The following is a 25305-nucleotide window of genomic DNA, read 5'->3' as shown; positions in this document are numbered from 1 at the left end:
GTGAAGACCCAATTATAAATCCTATTGATTCTACAACAGTAACAATATGAAAATTGACAGGAGCCAAAGAATATCAGCAAACTTATTAATAGGAAAAGGACAAAAGTGAGCATTTATTTGGTAGCACAGCATACACTGGTTCTGAAAGGTATGAAAATTAGAATCACACATTTAATCACACACCTTAAAAAAATTATAGGTGTTCCTTTCTAGATTGACTGTATATTTGAGGGTAGATCTCTCCCATGCATTTATTTCTTTAATCTCCACAAATGCCTGAGACCCACAGCCTGCATATATGAACCACTTATGGTACCCAGGACACTTGCTCTGAGGTCAGGGATCTCCATCACTTTAACTGCTCTGTGATTTTAAGCAACTTAACTTCCCTGAGCCCCAGTTTCCTGAACCGTAAAGTATACTAATAACACTTACACTAAGCCTAAAGGGCTGCTGCGAGGGTTAGATGAGAACATTTCGAAAGTAATAAGTACCTGTACCGTAATAGGTGTTCCTATTTCGGTGGTATTTATGAATACTCAGACAGTAATAATGACAGACGTATTAAAATGAGTGACAAACTCAGGGGAACACCCGAGGTCTAAGGACTGTTAACGCAAAGATAAAGAACTGATAGAATAGACTTTCCGTTTTATATGAGTTTTATGGTTTAAAAAAATTGATCAGAATAAACGTCTGAAAAGAAATCTTTAGGTAACTAAAAATAAAATTTGAAATGACGAGGGCTCCTTAATTGCGGCTCCAGGGTTCCTTAGTTGTGGCTCGCCAGCTCCCTAGTTGCGGCACACGGGCTCCTTAGCTGCGGCATGCATGTGGGATCTAGTTCCCTGACGAGGGATCGAACCTGGGCCCCCTGCATGGAGAGCACAGAGTCTTATCCACTGCGCCACCAGGGAAGTCCCCAGCATAATGTATTTATAATACTGAGGATGGTATGGGCCTTCCTAAGACAACAAAACCCAGAAGTTACTAAAAATTACATAATGATTTAAAATAAAATTTTAAAAAACACATGACAGATTAGGAGGAAGTATCTGCAACACATTTAATAACTTAGAAAGAAAAAAAAATCCAAAATACATACAGTTCCTAAAAAACAATAAGAACAAATTAACAAACCAAAAGAAATATGGGCAAAGGACATGAATATACAATCAAAAAAATAAAAATGAAAGAAAGAAAACCAATGAAAATGTGAAAAGATATTAGCTTCACTCTTAGACAAGGAAATGAAAATAAAAACAGATACTTCTTTGCAACCATCAGGTCAGCAAAAATGAACACGAATGGTAATGCTTTGGGGCAAGGATGTGAGGAAACAGGTACTCTCTTACATGGCTAGCCAAAGTATAAACTGGCACAGACTCCTTGGAGAATAATTTTGCAGTACCTGTAAGTATTTTAAATAGACATGTTCCTTGACACAGCAATTATACCTTTACAAATGGTTTTATAGAATTATCACACAAAGTATGAATCAAAATATTCTGTATTTTGCAAGACTGCCTAAAACAGTGAAATACTGGAGCAACCTATGGTTCCACTAATAGGGAAAAAAGTACATTGTGGTGTATTTATATATGGAACTAAAAGAAAAATACGTGATGCATAGATATGGAAAGTTCTCCAATGCATGAAAAAAAAGTATAAGATACATATACAGTATGATTTCACGGTATTATAAATCCCAGCCATATCACCAAGGTATATGTGTGTACAAACACGACAAGAGCTTGGAAGGATCACCACTGTTAATAATTCAGAGTGTAAGAAAAAGGCAGGCTGTGGTATGTGAATGTGAAGAGAGTATTTTTATATACTCTTCATGTTTACTCTAAATATTACAGAATGAATGACCACACATTTAGAATGTTATCTGAAGGGACTTCCCTGGTTGTCCAGTGGGTAAGACTCTGCGCTCCCAATGCAGAGGGCCCGAGTTCGATCCCTGGTCGGGGAACTAGATCCCACATGCAGGCTGCAACTAAGAGTTTGCATGTCACAACTAAGAAGCCCGCACGCCACAACTAAGACCCGGTGTGGCCAAAATAAATAAATAAATAATGAATTAATAAATAATAACTTAAAAAAAAAGTTATCTGAAAATGAAGGATTTGCCAGTACCCAGTTCCCAAACTCTGTTTCTCATTCATACTCATACATTTACTTGAAAATAACCCAGTATTCTGGTTAACATGGAAACTTCTTGTGCTACTAGTTACTACATAATTTTAATCAACAATTATTAAATATAAACAGGATACCCAAAACAAAAATTTTCAGAGATAACGTATAGTATAAGAAAAATTTATGTCAAAATTAAGACAACTGTATACCTTTAGCGACCTTTTATACTTTTTCAATCAAAGAAACCCTGCAAAAACCCTTATTTTCCCAGGGAATCTGAACTCCTATACAACTTGCATGAAGAACAAATAGCAAAGAAACGTTCTCAAACTACTTTTAAAAAACAAAACAAATAACCCAAACCCTGTTTTTAAATATTTTTAGACAGTAGGACAAATACTAAACACATAGCTTAACAGTCTTTAAAGAATCACTTTGAAATAAGCAAGGAAAAGGTCAGAACTTTTAAGCCAGTTATAATTGCATCTGGTTAGTCCCAAGACAGTTAAGTGACTGAACAGGTTCTACTGCTAAGACTTTGATTCCCAGAACAGTTTTACTCAGCCTCACAGGAATAATGTGTATTAAATTATACAAACACCCTTGGGATGTGTTATTTTCCATAAAATTAAAGGAAGTTAAGGCTAATGTTAATGGTAGAATTGCTTTTTAAAAAAACTGAAACGAATAGAACTAAAAGGTAAACCCATGTGTATCAGATTCCCCATTTTAACTGACATTTTTTGATTACTGAAGCCAAAGGACACATTTGTTTGGAACCATAAAATCCTACTACTGGGAACTGATGAAATGAGAAAGATATAATGAAACAGGAAGAAGTTAAATAATTTATGCCAAATGCACAGCAAATACTTATGAGGAGAGATATCAAATCTTCAAATTTGATAGAAAATGGTTGGAGTTTAATTTTGGAACATATTCAAATATTATTGAAAAATCCAACTTTATATTATATGCTCTATCAATCAATTAAATAAAAAATGACATTTGGAAAATAAGGGGGGAAAATGGGGACATCTTAACATTTACCCAAATTCTGTAACATTTAAAACTGATAAGCACATGTTCATCAGAAAAAAATTTCTTTTACATTTCTAATAAATGTATTTTTTTTTTTTTTTTGCGGTACGCGGGCCTCTCACTGTTGTGGCCTCTCCCGCTGCGGAGCACAGGCTCCGGACGCGCAGGCCTAGCGGCCATGGCTCACGGGCCCAGCCGCTTCGCGGAATGTGGGATCTTCCCGGACCGGGGCATGAACCCGTGTCCCCTGCATCGGCAGGCGGACTCTCAACCACTGCGCCACCAGGGAAGCCCTAAATGTACGGTTTTTAAAGAAATCAAGGCATGTATTTTCTAAAGGGTGAGAGACAGCTCAGTATAACAGAATAATTTACAGTATTAACTAAAAGAAGATAAAGTGAAAAAAAAATTTTCACTTAACTATAACTCAACTTTCATGTGGAGCTTTTTCTGAGTGATAAAGTGAGGCAAAGCTGATAGCCCAAATGATCAAAGACCCCATAATATAATCAGGAAAGTATGGAATATAAAGATATAGATACAGGGCTATTAAACAAAAGAAAAAAGCAATAAATTAAAAAACACTATAAATTAGGAATTTAACCTATAGGCCATTTGGGAGCCTAAACCATATGATATGCTAAATATTTTTTCATATTGGGGAATATGAAAGAAAAAATTTATATTCTGTTCACTGAGGTTCAAAGGTAAACTGATGGGGAACTCTCACATATGCTTAATCTGAAAAAATATATTTCATAAAACTACCCTTAGGTTATATGATGCTTCCATAATGCACTGCAATATTTCTCTTGAAGTATTATAAATCAGAAAATAACCTAAGCACTTGACAAGTTTTAAATGAACATGTGGAACTCACTGAAATATACATTTTACATCCAAGCACATAACAGAACAGCTCCCACTTAATAAAATTTTAAAACTTTAGTATATTGAACAAATAGAATACAATTAGAAAGACAGCACTCACCTACTCAAGAACAAGTCTCCCTGACTTGACTCCACATTTTTTATTTAATTGTGAATGTTTCATAACACATAGACATCTTCCAGAGGAGAAGCAGCAAATGTGAGTTCTAATTCTGGATTTAGGCACAGATTAGAGTTTATGGATACTTGCCAAGCTGCTAGAAAGAATAATATGTACTTCTTAAGTCATTTTGATTTCGTGGTTGTTGTTTACTTTGTGTTTTACCTGTACAGAATGTGGATGTGTCACCAAAAAAAGAAAAGTAGAGCTGATTTCATGGAGTTGAAAAACAGTTACAGAAAATTAATTTTAAGTAGAGTGTTTTCAATAAAAGCATGAAATATGAAAGTATCATTTAAATCAAACAATTCATACCTAGAACTAGTTATCAGGTATTAGGTTGTCTTTATTTACAAATGTATGGCACAACTATACTCTGAAAAAAAAGGATGACAAACACATGTTTAAAATAATAATAGTAATAACAATAATAATAGCTACCATTTTTCAGGAGCTTAGTATGTACCAGGAATTACTTTAACACTTTACTGGTATTAACTCATTTATAATATTAATCCACTTAATCTCATAACCATCCTATTAGGTAGGTACTCTTATAATCCCAATTTAGCAGATAGAAGAAACAGAGAGAGTAATGACTTCCCCAAAATAACATAGCTAGTAAGTGGCAGTACCAGGATATGAGTTCAAGAAGCTAGGCTTCAAAACTCTACCACTAAATTACAGTGATTTCAAAGATTCAAACCATTTCCATTAAATCAGAAAGTTGATATCATCTTTATTGCTAAAATAAAAATGAGTTAGATCTACTTTAAACATAACAGCAATTATTTACTGAACACCTAAAATATGCTATGTACTATTATTAGGCGTTATAGCTGGCATTAACAACAGCTAGCATGTTAGCATTTATCAGGACTTAGCGTGACAGGAACTGACGAATGAACCACTGTGCATTGATCACAGAGGCCGATCCTTACAACAATCCTGTGAAGTGGATACCATGCCTATTTTGCAGATGAGAAAAACACCAAGGTGGGAAACAGCGCCTTTCCCTCCTCCAAATCACATACCAAATTGACTGGCAGAGCCCAGATGGCTACAAATGTCTAATATCAGAGCCCTTGCTTGTCAGAGCACACTGAAAGGGCTACAAATGTGATGTCACCGACCAAACAAGACATTCTTTTGCCCCAAACCCCAGAGTCTTATGTCATGTTAGAGATACAATGACACAACTGAAAAGATATGACGGTAATTAAAATTTATAGTTATTACATTAAAAAAAATCAAGCCTCCGTGTACTATTTTTGCCAAATCCTGTATCAGTGTTAATGGTTGAGATTCCAAGTCAGCTGAAGTAAACATCCACCTCCCAGCCGATCCATGTATTACAGCTGAGTGTAGGATGTTTACATGAACTGAAAACTTGGTTTAAAGCAGGACTTACAAAGATTGACATAAATGAGGCAAAAGTCAAATCCAAAAGTATTTTGAGACAAAGTTTAAACTCCAAGGGAAAAGGCAGAAGTGACATTCTATTCACTGAAATAATTTATGGCAATGTAAGCAAACATCTTGTAAATGTTCCCGATCTAAATGTGGCTGAGTTTACAGCCTCTCATCTTCCCATATCCCTCTCTTCAAAACAACTGAACTTGCATTTAGAGGAACCTGGCTGATGGCCTTGACGATGCATCAATCACCCATTCTTCCTCAGGAAGGAGATTCCTGTTTTGGGTAAAGGACAAAGTTAACAATACACCTCTGAGGAGCTCAAAGCTTAGCTGGAGCCTTCCTTTTCCTCATTTCTCTTCCCCCTCCTCGAGCCTCTCCCCATCTCCTCCCTCAACTCATAATTCAGTTAAGTTCGCCCCAGTAACATCTCTCCCATACTCTGATCTCAGTACACCTTCTACTGGCCCAAGTGTTGCTAAGTTGCCTCTCAGAAATCCCTCGTCTCTTTGCATTCCTCTGATTAAGAAAATATTACCACCGACGCCCCTACGAAGCATATGTGGCCCGATCAGTACACTTGCACCAACGAAGAGGAAATCCTCAAATTTGGAAGTAAAATTAAATATTAAGAACCACTGCCAGCAAATTCTAAAAATCTCTGGAATTTCAGAGGCATTCCAGGACCTTCGGGAACATCCCATCTCTACCTGGCCTCTCTCGTCCTCTTCGGGCTACTTCTCCTGAAGCACCAGTTCTCAAGATTAAACACACACATTTTTTTTTTTTTTCTCTACAAGTATATTGTTTTCTTGTTTCAAGCATTCCACTGCAATACTATTTTTTCCCTCTGCTTTTCTTTGCAAATCAAATAGGTTCTGTGGGCTAGACAATTAATAGGATGCTTTCTCTGGGAGAAAAATGGGTCTCAGGTTTCCAACAAACCTTTTTCAAAACAAACTTTTGGATTACTACATGTTTTTGAGTTGGGGATTTTATGCGTATTTTTCTTCAGTCGCTACCTGGGCTTAATACCGAACAGGGAAAAGGATGTAAGATGAGCTCCGCGCTTCTGAAAGCCTGGACCCAGGACAGCAGCATCGGCAGCACTTGGGAATTTAGGAAAAACAAGGCACATTCTCCGGCATCACCTCGGACCTCCTGAATGGGAAGCTCTGGCAAGGCCAGTATTTTAATTAATAAGCCCTCCAAGTAATTCTGATACATGCTAATATTTGAAAGCCAATGGAGTAAAGATGAAATTGTTTCACCAAATACGCTGGAAAGCCAGAGCAAAGATAGCAGTGAACATCAAACTGTTGGAAAGTCTGTCATATGCTACAGATTGGGGGTGGGGTGGGGGAAGGCAATGCCAAAACACTCATCACATGTCCACCCATAATGAACCAGGCTGGGGAAACTGGCAGAGACAGCCTGAAAAAGCGTAATTTTGAAAAGTAATTAAGTTCAGACTGATATTCAAACTTGAATTTTTTTTTCCCTGAATACACACAGCAAATAGAGGCACATTCGCTCAGTGAACAGACTTTTAACCAGAGGCACAGAAGGGGCCACAGTCAGAGTGCTCTGCATGCAATGAGGACGGCACGCTGGGATCCGAAGCTCACCGCCCACTTCTGGGTCACCCGCCCCACGCCACCTCTGGCTCTGCGTAAAAAGGGACTCAGGCATCAAGACCAATGAAGATCCGTCCAACAATGTAATTTTAACCAAGAATATTTGTACATGAGCATATCTAATTGGAAATGAACTTGAAGACAATTCTGTAGTTGTCTGCTTAAAAAAGTAACCCCTAAGGAATCTCAAATCAAATGCTAAGGAAAAAACCTGTCATTTTCAGAAAATGGTATTCAGTAACTAAAAATGTTTTACTTTCAATATTAACTAAATCAAAATATCTTCTTTGTAAAGAATTCCTGAGGTTTCTAAGACCTGTCAATAAAGACCACACACGTCTTCCTCAATACTAAGTTCAAGAATGGGGAAATAAGCTGTTACTGGTTCACTGGCAAATACTAATGCTCTAACATTTTAAAGCATTTGTTCTGTATAGTCAATTGCTAAATTTGCAGGCCACTGGGAATTTTGTGGTTCTTCCAAATTACAACATAAAGAAGTCATCTGCAAATGACTAAAAGGCTGTACTGAAGTACACCGAAGCAAGGGCATCCAGAATTAAAGCTGACATGGTCTCTGATTCACCTCATTAGGGCAGAATAACATGGAACAAATGTTACGTAACACAGATTGTACATTAATCCTGAGCATCCAGGGATGAGTGGACGGCTGTGCAGAGTGTCACAGCTTTGTGCAGGACAGCCACCCTTCTTTTAGCATAGATCTGGGCTATCACTTTAAAGTCTTTCAAATTCAGCTAGGCAAATTATTAAACTAGGCAGTTTCTATCTACCTTACTGAATTTCAAAGCTATGTAACAAAATTTTTCGTAGGAAACAATGTCACCTTGTCTAACAAAATAACCCTATTACCAGAGGACTCTTTCTGCCTTTCCAGGGAGCACTCCCTGGGCTCTTAGAGCAAATGGCCCTGTTTGCTGCTATCTGGAACCCAAGGCCTCCAATGTGCTAAATCAGAGGGTCAACTCTTAATAAAGCATGTTTATTAAGATTTGAGTATGAAGGGATACTTGCTGCATGTTAATCACCAAGCTTGAAAATTATACTTCAACTTGCAAAGCTACCTGGGTCTGAAGCAACTACCTACGCCACCTCCCTCCACTCTGGCCACGCAAGTCTTGTAAACTAGCACAAAGGAGCATTTAAGAATCAGTGCTGCAGCACGAATACATCTGGGCAGCTACATTATGACCCAAACTGTCATTTGCTCATCTGTATAAAAGATATAAGCAAATAGTAGACACTGCTGCAACAAAACAAAATTGTTAGTGGGGCCCCATACAGGCAAGGTGCTCTACTGGACACAGATGGCAGGAAAACTGGTAATTATAAAGATATAATGTCCTCACCCTCAGAAAGCTTATGATCTAATCAAGGAAGACATGCATGTAAAAAATTAGCAAGAACTTTACCTTTTGGTTTAATTATGCGCTGAACCTAACACAGTAAGATGTTTAGCAGTTTAATATTAATACATGATAAAAATACCAAAGCTTTATTAAAGAGAAAGATTTCAATAAAATAGAAATGTTTCCCAGTGTCTAAAAGACAGAGCTAAGAAAACAAATTTTCAAAACTCAGAAAAAGAGCTGTTGTAAAATTATGTGTTATCAATAGTCTGCCCTGAATGCCACCTGTGAGAAAAGCCCTGTATTGCTCAGCATTGTGAGGAAACACAAAAAATAGATACAGTGCACCTGCTCACAAGGCAGCAACATTCTAATGAGGAAGAGAAAAGGCAAGTGATAACCTGAAGATACTCAGGAAAATATACTCAATAAATAAGACAAATATAACCAATGGTGAATGTTGTAAATAGGCTCAGTGGTTTGAAGTCCTGCAAGTTTTTAGAGGACAGTTCTGACTAGGAGCTGTGACATCATTCTGGGTGGAGAACAGGAAGTTGGGGGGGGGGCAGGGGGCTGAGAGGCTAGCGACCAAGTTTGTACACTTCTTCACTACAGAGAAAACTGAAATGTCTCGGTTGTGTACTGCTGGGCGGTAGGGTGGGGTGGTGGTGATAAATGTACTCTCAATAACGTCTCCAGAATTTCTAAAGGAGGAAATCGGTCTTCTGAACTGTTGGGAAGTTAAACTCTAGCCTACTTGGAAAGGCAATAAAGAATGAAAGTTCACTGCCAGGGCAAAAACAGAAATAAGAACCCATAGTGGAAAAAAAAATTTTTTTAACTAAATTCTCTAAGGCCCAGCAGCAGCAGCATCTTAAGTCTGGGAAGCTCAGATGGCATCTGCTACAGGATATCCTGTTCTTCGGACAGCATCCCACACTAAACTCTAGCATAAAACATGCATTCTCACAGAGAGCAGTAAATGAAGAAACCTAAAGACTCCTGGTGTTTTCCACACATTTCATAGCCTCCCCTGTTCCACTTCTTAGATATAACTATCCCGAAATGATGTCTGTGAAGAGCCGGTAGCAGCAAACATCTGACTGAAAGCTTAGCCGTGTCTTACAGCTTCCAGTCGGGGATGTTTACAACAACAGACTTTCTGGACAACGAATTAACAGAAGGAATAAACACAAATGTTGCCAGTCACCATCTTTATCTAATGATTGGTAGGCTTTTTAGTCCTGAACGCTATCTGTGACATCTTGGGACAAAAATGATAAAGTGAATGCTATGCATTGGCAAGAGAGAAGCAGTTTATCAACAGCAATTTTTTCCTAAATAAATTACAAAAGACAATATGCATTATAAAGTTGTCTTGGCAAATATGTAACATTAAAGATTTTACCCAGTTATCCTACAAGATACATTTTCTCTTTGCTACATGCAAAAATGAGGTTTTCTCTTCCTAAACCCAGAGTTTCAGAATTAATAATAAACAACACACTAGAATGACAACCCTAATGATCAGACTGACCATACATCTGCCCGAAACAGTCCCAATTTATGACTGTTGCCCTGATATTATCATTAAAAGCGACTCTCTTCATTAACAAAAGTGTCCTAATTCAGATTGCTAATACAGTGGGTTTTACTGGTAGCGGATCTAAACCGAGTAAGTGTCTAATATTTTCTTCCCCTGTCCCCAGCTGATTTAGGTTAGGGATGTGCAGTCCATGGACATGAACAAAGCAAAGTAGATAATAAGCAAACAAACTCATGACATTGGCTTTGTTTATAAAACAATAATACACTGAAACCATTTTGTTTCCCACACCACTTTCCTGAAAGAGAGACGGAAGACTAGGTGAAATATAAAAAATCTGCACCCCACTGAAACCAAGATTTGCTTTAATCTAAAGCATGTGAAATTACTGTCTCTTAAAAAAAACAATTAAAACAATTAGAGTCTACAATTTTCAGTGATTTCCAAGAAATGAACATACATACACACACACATACCCTGCAGGATAACTACTGAACACACCAACATACACAATTTTGAGAGGCTACTAATTTTCTAATATTAATTAATTTCTTTGAGAAACTATGGAGTAAGTAATTTCAGTCACTGATATTTACCGTGTGATAATATTTAAAGTTGCTTTCTGAAAAAAATTTTTTTTGGTTTAAATGTCATAAAACTCTACCCATTACAGAAATAATGCTGGAAATAATGAGGAAAGTGCATGTGGTCTCTATGGATACAAGATGACCTTCATTGTTTCTGAAGATAAATACCTTAAAAACAAAAAAACAAACAAACAAAAACCCCAGTGGCTATTTCCAACGAAGGCTATTCAAGCTGTTCTACAATTGAAGATTTCCAGATTTAAATTTTAAAATATAGTTATTTCATGCCTAGGTAGGTACATGATACTTGACTAATTAGGATGCTGCACATTAAGTTGCAATAAACCAGTGATTACAACTCTCTTCTTCAAACAATTTCCCCCTCTGTTCTCAGTTTAATTTTTTTTAAAGGCTGATCAAATGACAGAAATGTTTTATCAGAGCTACTGTATTTAACTTACACATAATTCTATAATACACAGAATCTTTTCTTCAGGGTTATTAGGGCATTTTGTCAAATGTTATACATTTGCTTATGATGTATTACTTTTTTAAGAAAATGCTGGTTTTTATTTATTATTATTTAAATTTATTTTTGGCTGCATTGGGTCTTCGTTGCTGTGCGCAGGCTTTCTCTACTTGTGGCGAGCGGGGGCTACTCTTCATTGAGGTGCGCAGGCTTCTCACTGTGGTGGCTTCTCTTGCTGCAGAGCACGGGCTCTTGGTGTGTGGGCTTCAATAGTTGCAGCACATGGGCCCAGCAGTTGAGGCACTCGGGCCCTAGAGCACACGGGCTTCAGTAGTTGCAGTGCATGGGCTCAGCAGCTGTGGCACGTGGGCTCTAGAGCAGAGGCTTCATAGTTGTGGTGCATGGGCTTTGTTGCTCTGCGGCATGTGGGATCTTCCTGGACCAGGGCTCGAACCCGTGTCCCCTGCATTGGCAGGCGGATTCTTAACCACTGCACCACCAGGGAATTCCACTTATGATGTATTCTTGAAGACAGTTGAAAATTAAGTGTACAGAAGTTGAATAATTAAATATAAGAAAATCCATTATGAAATACATTCTATAATTTGAAAGTATCTTCTAGACACAAACTCTAATAATAATATATAATCTGTATTTCATAAATGTTCTTTTTGTTCTTTTATTCATCATCAAAACCAGAGTAAGCAGGTCAAATCTAATGAAGGTACAGCTGAGGCTAAAGATGAACAATTTTTGGTGCGCTTAATGATTTCCGTGTTTGTCATAAATGTATTACATACTTGAGAGCTACCATTCTTACCACTAGCGTTAGCGCTTTCCTTTTCCCTTTACAAATTTTTATAAGAACGGGCAAAACACACATTAGATTCATACAATCTGCTGTTCAGACAGAAATGGGTATGAACTGTTGGCTGGCATAGTGCTACTGTGCAGAAACTGGAAATGTTTGTCAAATCAATCTGTCAGTGATAGTTTTGAGTATCCACATATAACGTATGCCAGGCCACATTTGCCACAGACTCTGTCACACCATAGATCCCACAAGTACAACGCTGAAAACGAGTTAGACACCTAATACATTCCCTTCAATGTGACAACCCATAATGAAGACATTACTCCTCAAAAGTACAGCTGACATTTGAACAACAGTTGGAACTGCTCGGATGCACTTATATGCAGATTTCTTCCAATACATACATACATAGAGTATTACAAGATCCGCAGTTGGCTGAATCTGCACATACGGAAGCATGGATGTGGAGGACCGGCTACGGGACTTGAGCATCTGCAGATTTTGGAGTCTGTGGTGGGTCCTGGCACAAATGCCCCGCAGATACCAAGAGGCAACTGTATTATTATAAGGAAGTTTTCCTGGGTACAGGAACTTGTACTAGACTACGTAAGAAAATAGTTAAGAAATACCATTTTGTAACTTAAGATAAACATGCTGAAAAAAAAATAACTTCTCAGTTGGCCTAGATTTTGCATCCTCTAAGAGAAATCTAAGGCAGGGACACTGCTTGGACTAGTAGCAGAGAGGTTATATGCCAAGTCTTAAGGGAAGCAGGGTGGGACTGGGAAAAAAAGCTGGCAAAAGGCAAGAATTCACAGACCAGTAATAAAGGTTATGAAGCAGAAAGCGTCCACATTAAAAGAAAAAAAAACCCCAGATACCCCAAAAGATATTCTCTTCTCTTCTTCAACCTATTCAATAATACTTATCACCCTCTATATGCTTCATGTTAAAAAAAAGCAGAGATTAAAAAACTAAGGAAAAGAAAATGATAAAATATTTAAATTAATAAACTCAATCCACTTGAAAAATTTATAAAGTGATGAGGTGCTTAGGATAGACAGATGAAAACAACATGCTTCCTGTTCTTTGAGGCTTACTTATGATTTACTCATTATTACCAATTGCCATATGTAACACAGGCTTGAGCGTGTTTTCATACAGTTTCTCAAGCTAGCTTTATAACTAGTTCTAAGGTTAGTAGTAGGACAGGCATTAATTCTACCCTACAGATGAGGAAGAAGGTACAAATTGGAGAAGTGATTTGAGCAAGCTCAGCCATTGACTATGAGCCACTATCCAGGAACCACCGACATGGCGACTACCTCTGAGGACAAATAAGCCTGGCAAACTGAAATACCTGAAAACAATCAATGAGGTGATGAAGATGAAAGCGCTGAAAAGCAGTGCTCAGTTGTAAAGTACATGATAATCATCGCCATGACATCTTATGTCTGCAGAGCATGTTCACACCTTTCATATGGATTTTCATAGTGATAATTCTGAGAAGCAGGCAAGGTGGGTACTATTATCCCTACTACACCCAGCTTAGATCAGTTCTGCTATAATAATGAATATGTGTTCTCTGGAAGTAACGACCCATATCAGATACTTTGTGATATTCAAATTGATAATCAAATGAAAGTTTACCTAAAAAACTTACTATATGTGTGTATATACAATGTGTACGTGCATGTGTGTATACATATATATGTATGTGTATAAATGACTTATTTTCAATTCGACTGTTTTTTTTTTTTTTTTTTTAAACTTTCCCCCCATTTCTGTCACCTTTAACGGGATCAGCTGTTTTTTGTGCTGCATGATCACAGCTCAGACACACAAACACCCTTCGGGATGGTTAGTGCTTAGGCTCATCAGCAGAGAAGCAGTTCCTTTTCCTCACAAATCTGAATAAAACACCATCACACTCACACTGGACATGGCTTGACCCCAAACCAGCAGCCTCAGCTCTACCTATGAAACTGTTAGAAAAGCAATTCTCAGGCTTCTACCCCAAACCTAATGGATCAGGAATTAGAGGGAACGAGACCCAGAAATCACTGTTTTACAAGCCTTCCAGGTAATTCTGATGCACACTAAATTCTTTTAACCACTGATCTAGGTTTCTACCATAGTTCCAATAACATGCCTAAAGCCCACTGACAGAAGAGCTCTCTGTTAGGGTGACCACTAGCCCTGCATTAGGGTTTGTCTGGGACTGAAAGGGACTATCAGTTTTAAAACCAGGACAGTCCTGGGCAAACAAGGACTAACTGGTCACCCTAATCACCATTACAGATCAAAAATGAAAAAAACTATTCACTTAAAATGGAGCATCGATATTATGGACGAAATGCATGTTGCCTTTTGGGTAGAGAGAGAAGGTTATATTAAAACCCCAGGGGGCCTCCCTGGTGGCGCAAGTGGTTGAGAGTCCGCCTGCCGATGCAGGGGATACGGGTTCGTGCCCCGGTCTGGGAGGATCCCATATGCCGCGGAGCGGCTGGGCCCGTGAGCCATGGCCGCTGGGCCTGCGCATCCGGAGCCTGTGCTCCGCAACGGGGGAGGCCACAACAGTGAGAGGCCCGCATACCGCAAAAAGAAAAAAAAAAAAAAAAAAAAAAAAAAAAAAAAAAAAAAAAACCCCAGGAAGTGTTAATGGATAATTTAGTTTACCATTTCAGTGTAATTATGCATTTTCTCCATTAATGCTCGGAACAAAGAAAGTGTAGCTTTCCACAATAGGGGTGCCATATAGCTACACATAAGCACTGATTTGTTATGTACTTACTGAAAAAAAGTTTGCCCAGGAATGCTTCAAACCTGAAGGGAGGTAGGGTAGGGCAGTGTTCGGATAAAATGATCAAACGCTTTATTAAACTATAGGGCAATCAGAAATTTGTATTTTTAAATTAAAAAAAAATGTTTAATGTTTTTCGCCACACCACATGGCATGTGGGATCTTAGTTCCCTGACCAGGGATCGAACCTGTGCCCCCTGCAGTGGAAGCCTGGACTCCTAATCAGTGGACCACCAGGGAATTCCCTGTATTTTTTTTAAATAAAATTCTCTGACCACAGTCAAAACTGATAGTGAGTTGAATAGCAGCCAGATTTTTAGATTCTCAAGATTTTTAGATTTTTAAGAATCCTTTCAGATTCTTCAAATACTGCCCACTGAAAGTCCTAGGTCAAAAACAGGGTAAAATTAGTCACCAGTGACACACAGCTGGCTGTGAGTGTTAAGACCATTTACATCAGGTAAGCTGAGCAGGTCTGTGGTCCCACAGCACTCAGATAACTGAAAGGCAGATTCTCTTTTTAAAAAAAAATTATTTATTTGCCTACGTCGGGTCTTAGTTGCCGCACGTGGGATCTTCGTTGTGGCATGTGGGTTCCTTCATTGTGGCACGCAGGCTCTTTGTTGCGGCATGCAGGCTCAGTAGTTGCAGCACACGGACTTAGCTGCCCCGTGGCATGTGGGATCTTAGTTCCCTGACCAGGGACTGAACCCACGTCCTCTGCATTGTAAAGCGGATTCTTAAGTACTGGACCACCAGGGAAGTCCCAAGGCAGAGTCTCTTCAGCCAAGAGGATGCAAGAGGCTCCAAACTCTTTTTTAGACACTTAAACACCATGAACTTCACCCAAAACAAAACCGGTAACTCACAGACCTAGAGTGCTCTCCATGATTCATATATACCATAAGCCAAACTACAACGCTGAAAATTTCCCATAATCCTGGAGGGTAGCACCATATAAATGCATCACGATGATACAATTCACATTTCAACAAGTGTACTTCATTTTCAAAATCCACACCTGGAAGGAAAATTGCCAACTTCAGCCTCAGTGTACAAGCAAAAGGAGATTTCAACAAATAAGGATCTAAGAAACCCTAACTGTGAACCTTAGTGACACAGAGAATATATATCCACACACTTATATATTAGACATACCTCTACATGTGAAATCTTAAATGGTTGTCATGCTTCTCACTATGTATGTCCGAATTTCAAAGCTGCTTTTTTTTTGAGTTTTATTTTTTTCAAAGCTGTTTTAATCTTCAGAAATTATCCATTTGTATCTATTTAATTTTAAATACTGTTTTCAATTTTTCAGGCTTTTCTAGTAAGAAATCTACTTAATGCTTTACTTGAGAAAAAGAATCCTTTTCTAAGGACAAGAGGTGTAAATGACTCTCCTAGTAATTTATCTTCCATGAAGTCTGTTTACACTGTTTCCCTGAAGTCACACCTGTTCGATCAAATGCTTGCACTTCCACTGATATACTGGCTGTGTGACTTTTAAGTTACTTAACTACTCAGAATCAGTGTCCCAATCTGTAAAATAAGAAAATCCTATAATGTGAAATTAAAAATAACCCTCACAGAGTGGCTGTGAAGTTTAAACAAATAAAATTATGTGAGTATAAAAGCATATTTGAAACAATAAAGCACTATATAGATGTTAATAGCGTTTACAGGTTTGTACCTACACTTTCTTGAAAACCTTCCTCCTGAAAGCATGAGTCTGCATCTGAAAGACCTAACAACCATGAGGGTCATGGTTTGTGTGAAGACAACAGAGTTCTACAGAATTCTCTTTGACGTGGCATTAACTGACCTGGGCAAAAATCAAAAACAAAGGAACATCAACAACTCTGGCTGCTTTCACACTAAACAGGCTAACTAGGTCCATCCATCAGTAATGATATAATGACAGTAATATTGGGTTGGCCAAAAAGTGCCCTCAGTTTTTAGGTAAAACTAAAAGACACATTTTCATTTTCACCAAGAACTTTATTCAACAACGTATTCACCCTTTTGTTCCACTACCTTCTGCCATTTTTCAGGCAATTTCATAATTCCAACTTCCCAAAACTTTTTATCTTTTTGAGCAAAGAACTGTTCCAGGTGCCTTATACAGTCTTCCAGGAAACTGAAAATTTCTCCGTTAAGAGAGTTTTGTAAAGACCGAAATAAATGGAAATCTGAAGGTGCAATGTCTGGTGAATACGGCAGATGAATCAGAACTTCCCTTCCCAGCCAAGCTCCAACGGTTTTTGCCTGGTCATCAAAGAACATGTGGTCTTGCGTTATCCTGATGGAAAATTATGCATTTTCTGTTGACTAATTCTGGGCGCTTTTCATCGAGTGCTGCTTTCAGTTGGTCTAACTGGGAGCAGTACTTATTGGAATTAATCGTTTGGTTTTCCAGGAGGAGCTCAAAATAGAGGACCCCCTTCCAATTCCACCTTATATACAACATCACCTTCTTTGGATGAAGACCAGCCTTTGGTGTGGTTGGTGGTGATTCATTTAGCTTGCCCCATGATCTTTCCCGTTCCACATTATTGTACAGTATCCACATTTCATCCCCGCCACAGGTTGTTTTAAAAACGGAATGTTTTTGTTACTTTTAAGTAGAGAATTGCATGGGGAAATACAGTCAAGAAGGTTTTATTGGCTTAACTTATGTGGAACCCAAGCATCAAAGTGATTAACATAACCAAGCTGGTACAAATGATTTCCAGTGCTTGATTTGGGTATTTTGAGTATGTCGGCTATCTCCCGCGTGGTATAATGTTGATTGTTCTCAATTAATGTTTCAATTTGATTGCTATCAACTTCAACTGGTCTACCCGACTGTGGAGCTTCGTCCAGTGAGAAATCTCCAGCATGAAACTTCGCAAACCACCTTTGACACGTTCGATCAGTCACAGCACCTTCTCCACACGCTACACAAATCATTTTGCGCGTCTTGGTTGTATTTTTACCTTTCCTGAAATAATAAAGCATAATATGCCGGAAATGTTTTTTTCTTCCATCTTCAATATTAAAATGGTTACACAAAAATTCACCAATTTTGATAAGCCTTTTTTTTGAAATGCACGCTGATGTGACAGCTGTCACATACAATCTAACAAAATGGTTTTGAATGAAGTTAAAGACAACTAAGTGCTACTAGAGCCAGCTTATGGAAAAAACCGAACGAACCTTTTGGCCAACACAATACTATAAACACTACTCTTCGCTTTCACTTTGAAGTGAAGAAAGGTTTTAAAATCTAAAATTATAAAAGATAAACTTGGTTTTAATTACACAGATCATGGACTGGTCAGCCCATGGCTAACTGGAATGCTACTAAATGGGAATATCAGCACAGAAGTAACAAACGTATCCAACGTAAGTGAAGACAGAGGAGGCTTCTACCAGAAGCTGAGAACCCCGGACTGACCTCCTGTGAGTCTACCCTCACTTCTGAGTAGCAGCACCTCTGGCTGTGCTGCTCAGGCACCTGCATCATAAACTCTCCAGCAGCCCCATGGCCCCTCACCTACGTGGGCAGTGGGACGCTCTGAAGTGGGCAGCTAAAGTAGATACGCAGGTCGCAGAGCATCTTCTTGCCTGTGCTCAGCACACCACCAGTCATCAGGCAGAGACCTTAGACTCCAATTACTCTCAGTGGAGTCCTGGATGAGCCAGGCTCCATCTGGCCATCCCAAAGGTGGAAAGCACCCACCAATGCTTCTCAACAAACCTGTAACCTATGAGAGGCAAACCTAGGACCTGTTTTTGGGAAGCCCTGGCCTAGAATATTCATGGAGTGAATAGCTGTTTCAGACACTGGTCTAGCTATGGGGGAAGTGGTGGATAAAATATCTGTTCTCATGGAGCTTACCATGTCTAGAGGAGGCTCCAAGGTTGAGTGCAGCATGTTAGGGATTTAGATAATACTACAGGCAACGAGGAGCCAGAGAAGACTTTTAAGACACAAGATTAGAGCCTGTTTAAGAAAGATCAGACTGCTGCTGATATATGTGATCTAAAAGAGGGGAGGTGGGCAGAATAACTGGCTGTAAGACCGCTGCAACGGTCCAGACAGGTCATAAAGGCCTGCTTCATGATGACGGGGATGATTAAAAAAAAAAAATAAGTAAAAGGTACAGTAAAAGTAAAAACCTTCCAAGTTTCTTATAGCCTACACAGCCGACGTGAATGGTAAATTCACTGATAAATCCCGCATGTTTCTGCTTTTTCTTTTGAAATTTTTGGCTAAATCTGATTTTTTTTTTCTCTTAAAAGCAGAGAGAAAGATATAAATTCTAGGGAAAGATACTAGTTACCAAGATTCTAGTTCATTTTAGTCTGATTCTAGTTTTATAAAGGCTAGCACCTGAGTTGCTGGCTGTATCTTCTGGAAAGAGTAGTTTTAAATAGTATAGAAGGCATTAAAACTACGGAGGGAAAAAAACAGCCATCAGCTAATTAATGGAAGGAAGTAGTACATGGGGACGGAACAATTTAAAATTCAAGTCAAGGCCAGTGAGCTCCTTGAGACGAAAAGTATGAGGATGAAATGATCAATTCCATTAAAGGTTCAAAAGGAAGACAGCGTGACAAACTAGTTAGAGGACAGAAGGAATAAACAGCAATAGAATTACGATCATCCTCATTATATTCCAGACAAACCCCACGGACATGAAACCAAAAATGCTGAAGACTGGGAAGCAGAACTGTAGACACACCTAAGATGTAGGAAACTGAAAAGGGTACTCAAACAGCAGTCAATCTGAGGCAACTAAAGTTGAGGCACTGAAGTCCAAGGGAAATTTGTATAATTTCTGATGAGAAAAATAATAAAAACTTCAACAACCCAGTGCTACCATTCTCAGTTCAGAAAAAAAACAAGCACCTCCACACCGTGAGAATGACGGGGAACAGCGATATATTCGGCAAGCACTGGCACACGTGTTTCTCTTCAATCTTCTGAAATGACCAGCATTCACAGTATCCAGAGTCTTTCGCTGTGACAAAGTGCTCACGTGCATCCCTGTTAATCCCCAATAATCATAATTCTATGAATGTCTAGAACGCCAACCCCAGAGCATTCTCTTAAAATATTTTTTGGAATCACCTTCTGAGAGTCCACTCTTAGGAAGGAAGTACTGGATAATAATTAAGAACCTGAGCTTTACAGTCAGAACTAGGCCAAGCATTTAACTTGGTGACTCTGAAAAAGTGACTCTACTCTTCTATGGCTACTTTCCCATCTGTAAAATGAGATTTTAAAATACCTATCTGGTAGGGTTATCGTGAGGGCTGAATACAATTATGTAACACCCATCAACGCTGAGCTCTGCGGCAGGTGTAAAGCTAGTAGGCAATAAATGGAAGGAGAAAAGGAGGGGAAAAGATTCTTCACCTCCTCTTTGCAACTTTTTTTTCACACAGCTTTCCCCATTTTAAATTCTTTATATTTCATTTTTACAAATCCTGTTTATCCTTTAAGGCCCAGTTCAAATGCCAAACTCTCTATGAAAACTGGCCACTTAAAATGTATGATAGATATGCATCAATAATCAGAATAGTTAACACTTACCTAGTGTTCTAAGTGCTTCACACATATTAACTCATTTAATCCTCCTAGCGGCCCTGTTAGGTAGGTAGTATTATCCTCTTTTTGTAAATGAGTGTGAGACAGAAAGCAGTCTGCCCAGAGCGACACAGGAGCTGGTGGACTGGGCTCTGAACCCCTCGCACAGCCTGGCTCCGGAGGCAGCTCTCACCTGTGCTGCACGCCGTCGCTGTCAACTGAGATGGATGAGTAATTACTGCAGAGATCTTCAGAGAGTTGACAGCTTTATATTTAGTATAGCTGGAGATGTTTTCTGTACAAGCTACGGATAGCTTATTCACCTTTCATTAAAAATACCCCTATAGCTCAGTTCCTCAATCTGCACAAGATAAAGGGGGAAAAACTGTTATTCACACACAGTTTGGTTTTACTGTTTTTTAGGCTGCTAACTTGAGTCCAATTTTCTCAGTGCACATTTCTAAAATTCTAGTTCCCTTCTCTTATAAGGCCCAGGAGATGGATAACGGAGACCATAAAATGGAGATCATTTTACCCCCATATGACCCAGACGATAGAGAATGCCATATCACCTACTACATTAGACGGTCAAAACTGGTTGTCATCTGGTAATTCTGTGCAAATAAAGTACAGTCATCAGGAACTGATTATCTAATATCCTCAACAGTGTATGCCATATTTCCAGGTTTCGATTTTATACACACACACACACAAATACACACACAATGGCAACGATACTCCTTGTAGATAAAAGATATTGATATTACTCTTCAAACTAAGGAAGGCTCAGGGGTATGAAATTGAGTTTTACCAAAAAACTAAATACAAATATGAACATTCTTTGTGTGGGAGACAAAATGTTAATACCTTCCCTTTTAAATCAAACTTTCTAACACAGAATCAGAGCAAGAATAAAACATACCTGGCCAAGGGATAATGTTTGGCTTTTACAGAAAATTATAAGCTCTTGAAAGAGAAAGGCTTAAAAGGAAACTACTGTTTCTCCATAATCATAGCAATGCTACTTTATCTACCTGTTCTCTGAATGCATTTTTGGTGCCTTGTTTTAAGATCGAAAACATGCTGTAAGTTCACGATGAAGTTCATACGCTAGTTTTCTGAGGAATGGCCACCCCCCCAACCCCAAAATAGAACACAGTAAAAAGGCAAACAAGCCAAAATAAACAAGAAAAGTCATTGTTTCTCAGTTTCCTTTAAGAACTTTTCAAAAATTAAGAGTAAAATCTGCACCATTTGAGAGGAGGACTATATCAAGTTCAACTATTCTTAAATTAGTCTCTAAATGGGTTTCTATTTAAAATAAGACAAGCTGTCACCGGTGGCTTATCACTAGCTGTGGGTCCATACGGAGGCTTCAGGCCTCTCAGGTGGCAGAAGCGGAGCAGGGCTGTCGAGACAAGTCTTCCTGGTCAGATACAGTCTGACCTTTGAATTCACTTACATTTAGCCCAGGGCTATGGCTGGGAGGCAAAAAAGCACAAGAAAGCCCAAATAGCTAAGGCAATATAATGCATACTACACTAAAAGGCGGGGCTAAGCACATCCCCGACTCTGCAGATAAACAGATTCTGAACTCAGAGCCACTTAACAGACACAACCATCACAACAGGCTAAGCTCCCATAACAGGCTAAGCTTGCCCTTATCATGGCATTTAACTTGTATGGCACCTGTTTGTTTACTTGTCCGTTTCCACACTAAGGGAATGGCTGTCTGGTTCATGCCAATATCCTTAGTCCAGGGGTAAGTGTAAAATAGCACAGGTGTAAAATAAACGAGCAACAGAGAAGAAGGCGGCAAATATAAAGAAAATTGATGTCCCCGTCTTTTCCCTGGTTCCATATTTTGCCTCAAGGACCTCTCATCTTACACCTGGGGAGGATAATATAAACCAGGCTTATTTTATTTTTTTTATGTTTATGTAATGTGAACCATTTAACCTCTTTGGATCTGAGTTGCCTCTTCTATAAAAGGAAGGAACTGAAACCAACGAATTCTTAACTTCCCTAGTTCCATGATTCTATGATGGAATCATATTCTAGTAATAACGTTTTGTTAATATTTACTGAATGCCTCCGTGTCAATAGTTACGCTTATATCTGAAGCCAAAGTTGTGCCTTTACTGCTATGCTAGTCAAGTGCCATATAAACTTGTAAAAGGAAAAAAATCCACAAGACACTATTTTTGAAAATACATGCAAGTGCATAACAAGTCTTAGTAAAATTTAAAAGATATAAAATAGTATAAAAGTGTTTGCTTTAGATAATGCATACTTGGCTTAAGAGTCTGGCTGGGATTTTTATATCAGGGAAAATAAGTAGTTTAAAGTTTCTTGGGCAACTGGAAATCCAAGTCACACTGAAACGTGCAGCTTGCTGATGTCTCAGAGCTGCACTCACGTTTCCAAAGGCCCACGGCAACAATGCCACCTATGATCAGGTCACTTCCTTTCTTAAAACCCTCCCAAGGCTCCCCTCTCTGCTTGGAGGAGAATGCAGTCTCCTTCCTGTGGCCCTCTCGGACTTCCCTACTCCTCTCGACCAGCATTCGGGGATCCTCTCAATTCCTCCAATTTGCCAAATCTTTCCCCCTTCAGAGGCTTTGCACTTTCTCTTCCCTGCCACACAAGCTCACGCAGATCTTCACATGGCTGGTTCCTTCATATCCTGCTCCAACACCGCCTCCTCTGAGAGGCCACCCCTGCCCACCCACTGTGAAGGCACTCCCAACTTTATCGTACCTCCCTCTTTGGTCTTCCTCACAGTTCTTATCATGACTTGAAATTATGTACTTTGCTTATTCCTTTACTTGTTTACTGTCTGCTTCTCCTGGCATAACCTGCCAGGTTGGAAGCTTTATGAGAGCAGGAACCTTGCTTATCCCTTTTCCTCCTGTAATTCTAGAGCATGGAACAGTGTCTGTAGGCTTTTTTGGAAAATTTGACAAGCTTCTTCTAAAATTCAATTTAAAATGCAAATTTAAGTGTTAAACATTTGTTGAATAAAATAATAATAGTAATGGGAGCTATTTTGTTTAAAAGCACTATTCCAGGCTCTTCACACAAAGCGGCTCACGTAACTTCACGATGGCTCCATGAAATGGACGTTATTATTCCACGTTACAGATGAGGAACTGAGGCTCAAAAAGTTAATCAGAAAGAGAATGGCATCAAGGTGATGCCTACCGCTCTGGAATTTTCTAGGTTCTAGACTCTAAATCCACCTACATTTTTAATCTCTAAAATATTTAAGAACTGTTATAATGCTACAATAAAAAAAAGATAAAAGGAAAGATGACTCAAATGAGGTAAGACCAGATTCTTAAAATGAAACTGCCATTCCTGTCAGATGATTCCAATAAACAAGAGAAGTGAGAAGTATGACATTATGAAGTACCTGAATAATTCCTATTTTTAAAGGCTACGTCTAAAAAGATGGAAGATAATCCTACACTAGATGAAAAGACTGCCATTCATCTGTTTAAGAGTTGTGAAAAGGCAGCCACAGTTAAAAAACAACAACAAACTAGTGAGCTAACAATCACAAGTTGAACTTTAAAAATACATATTTATAACAGCATTAAAAATATGAAATATTTAGGGATTGTGGTGGTTAAATTTTGTGTGTCAACTTGGCTAGGCTTTGTGCCCAGCTGTTTGGTTAAACACTAGTCTAGGGACTTCCCTGGTGGTCCAGTGGTTAAGACTCCATGCTTCCACTGCAGGGGGTGCGGGTTCGATCCCTGGTCAGGGAACTAAGATCCCACATGCCACCCCAGGGCCAAAAAACAACACGAAACAAAACGAACACTAGTCTAGAGGTTGCTGTGAAAGTATTCCATAGATGTGATTAACATTTACAATCAGCCTATGTTATGTAGAGGAGATCACCTTCCACAACGTGGGTAGGCCACGTCCAATCAGTTGAAGGCCCTCAGAGCGAAAAATGGAAGTTTGCTGGGGAAGAAGGACTGCTGGGTCAAGACCAGGACAGAAATCCTGCCTGAGTTCCCAGCCCCCTGGCCTATCCTACAGATGCTGGACTCAGGACTGCAACAGCAACTCCCTTGCCGGACGCAGCCTGCTGGCCCATGCCGTGGATTTTGGACTTGCCAGCCCCCGCAATCCCGTGAGCCAATTTCTTAAAATAAATCTCTCTTTCTCTCTCAACCCCTCCTTCTCCCCGCCCCCCACCCTGACACCTCTACCTTACGATTCAGCCACTCCACTCCTGGGTATTTACCCAAGAGAAACAAGGGTGCTATGTCCACATAAAAGACGTGTACATGGACGTTCACAGCAGCTTTATTTGTAAAGGCCAAAAACTAGAAACAACCCCTATCAAGAGGTGAAAGGATACACAAGCTACAGTATATCCATGCAATGGAATACTACTTAGCAATAAAAAGGAATAAACTATTAATAAATGCTACAAAATGGATAAATCTCAAAATAATCATGCTGAGTGAAAGAAGCTAAACTCTTCTGAGTGCATACTGTATTCTAGGACATGCTGACTAAAGTAAAGTAAAAGAAAATAAATAGTAGTTGCCTAGGTAATAAAGGGGGGAGGTGACCAAGAGGGACTAGAAAAATTTGGGGGTGACAGATGCTCAGTATCTTGACTATAGTGATGGTCTTCTGGGTACACACATATGTCAAAGCTTATCAAATTATACACTTTTGATATGCACAGTTTACTGTGTAACAATTATATCTTAATACAGCTGCTTCAAAAAAAGGTATCTGTCAGAAGTGTTAAGGAAAATTTTCTTTTGTTTTATTTATTTGGTTTTGGCTGTGTTGGGTCTTCGTTTCTGTGCGAGG

General features: G+C 39.0%; 1 long non-coding RNA gene across 3 annotated transcripts in view; it reads right to left on the bottom strand.

Moving 5' to 3' along the window:
- Positions 1-25305, bottom strand: part of LOC309792150 — an 86668-nt gene that overhangs the window by 47390 nt on the left and 13973 nt on the right. The window lies entirely within an intron of this gene.

This window comes from Mesoplodon mirus (genome assembly GCF_964341445.2).
Source record: "Mesoplodon mirus genome assembly, chromosome: 16".
NCBI lineage: Eukaryota > Metazoa > Chordata > Mammalia > Artiodactyla > Ziphiidae > Mesoplodon > Mesoplodon mirus.
Note: the sequence above shows the minus strand (reverse complement) of the source record. Positions and strands in the feature narration are given on the sequence as shown.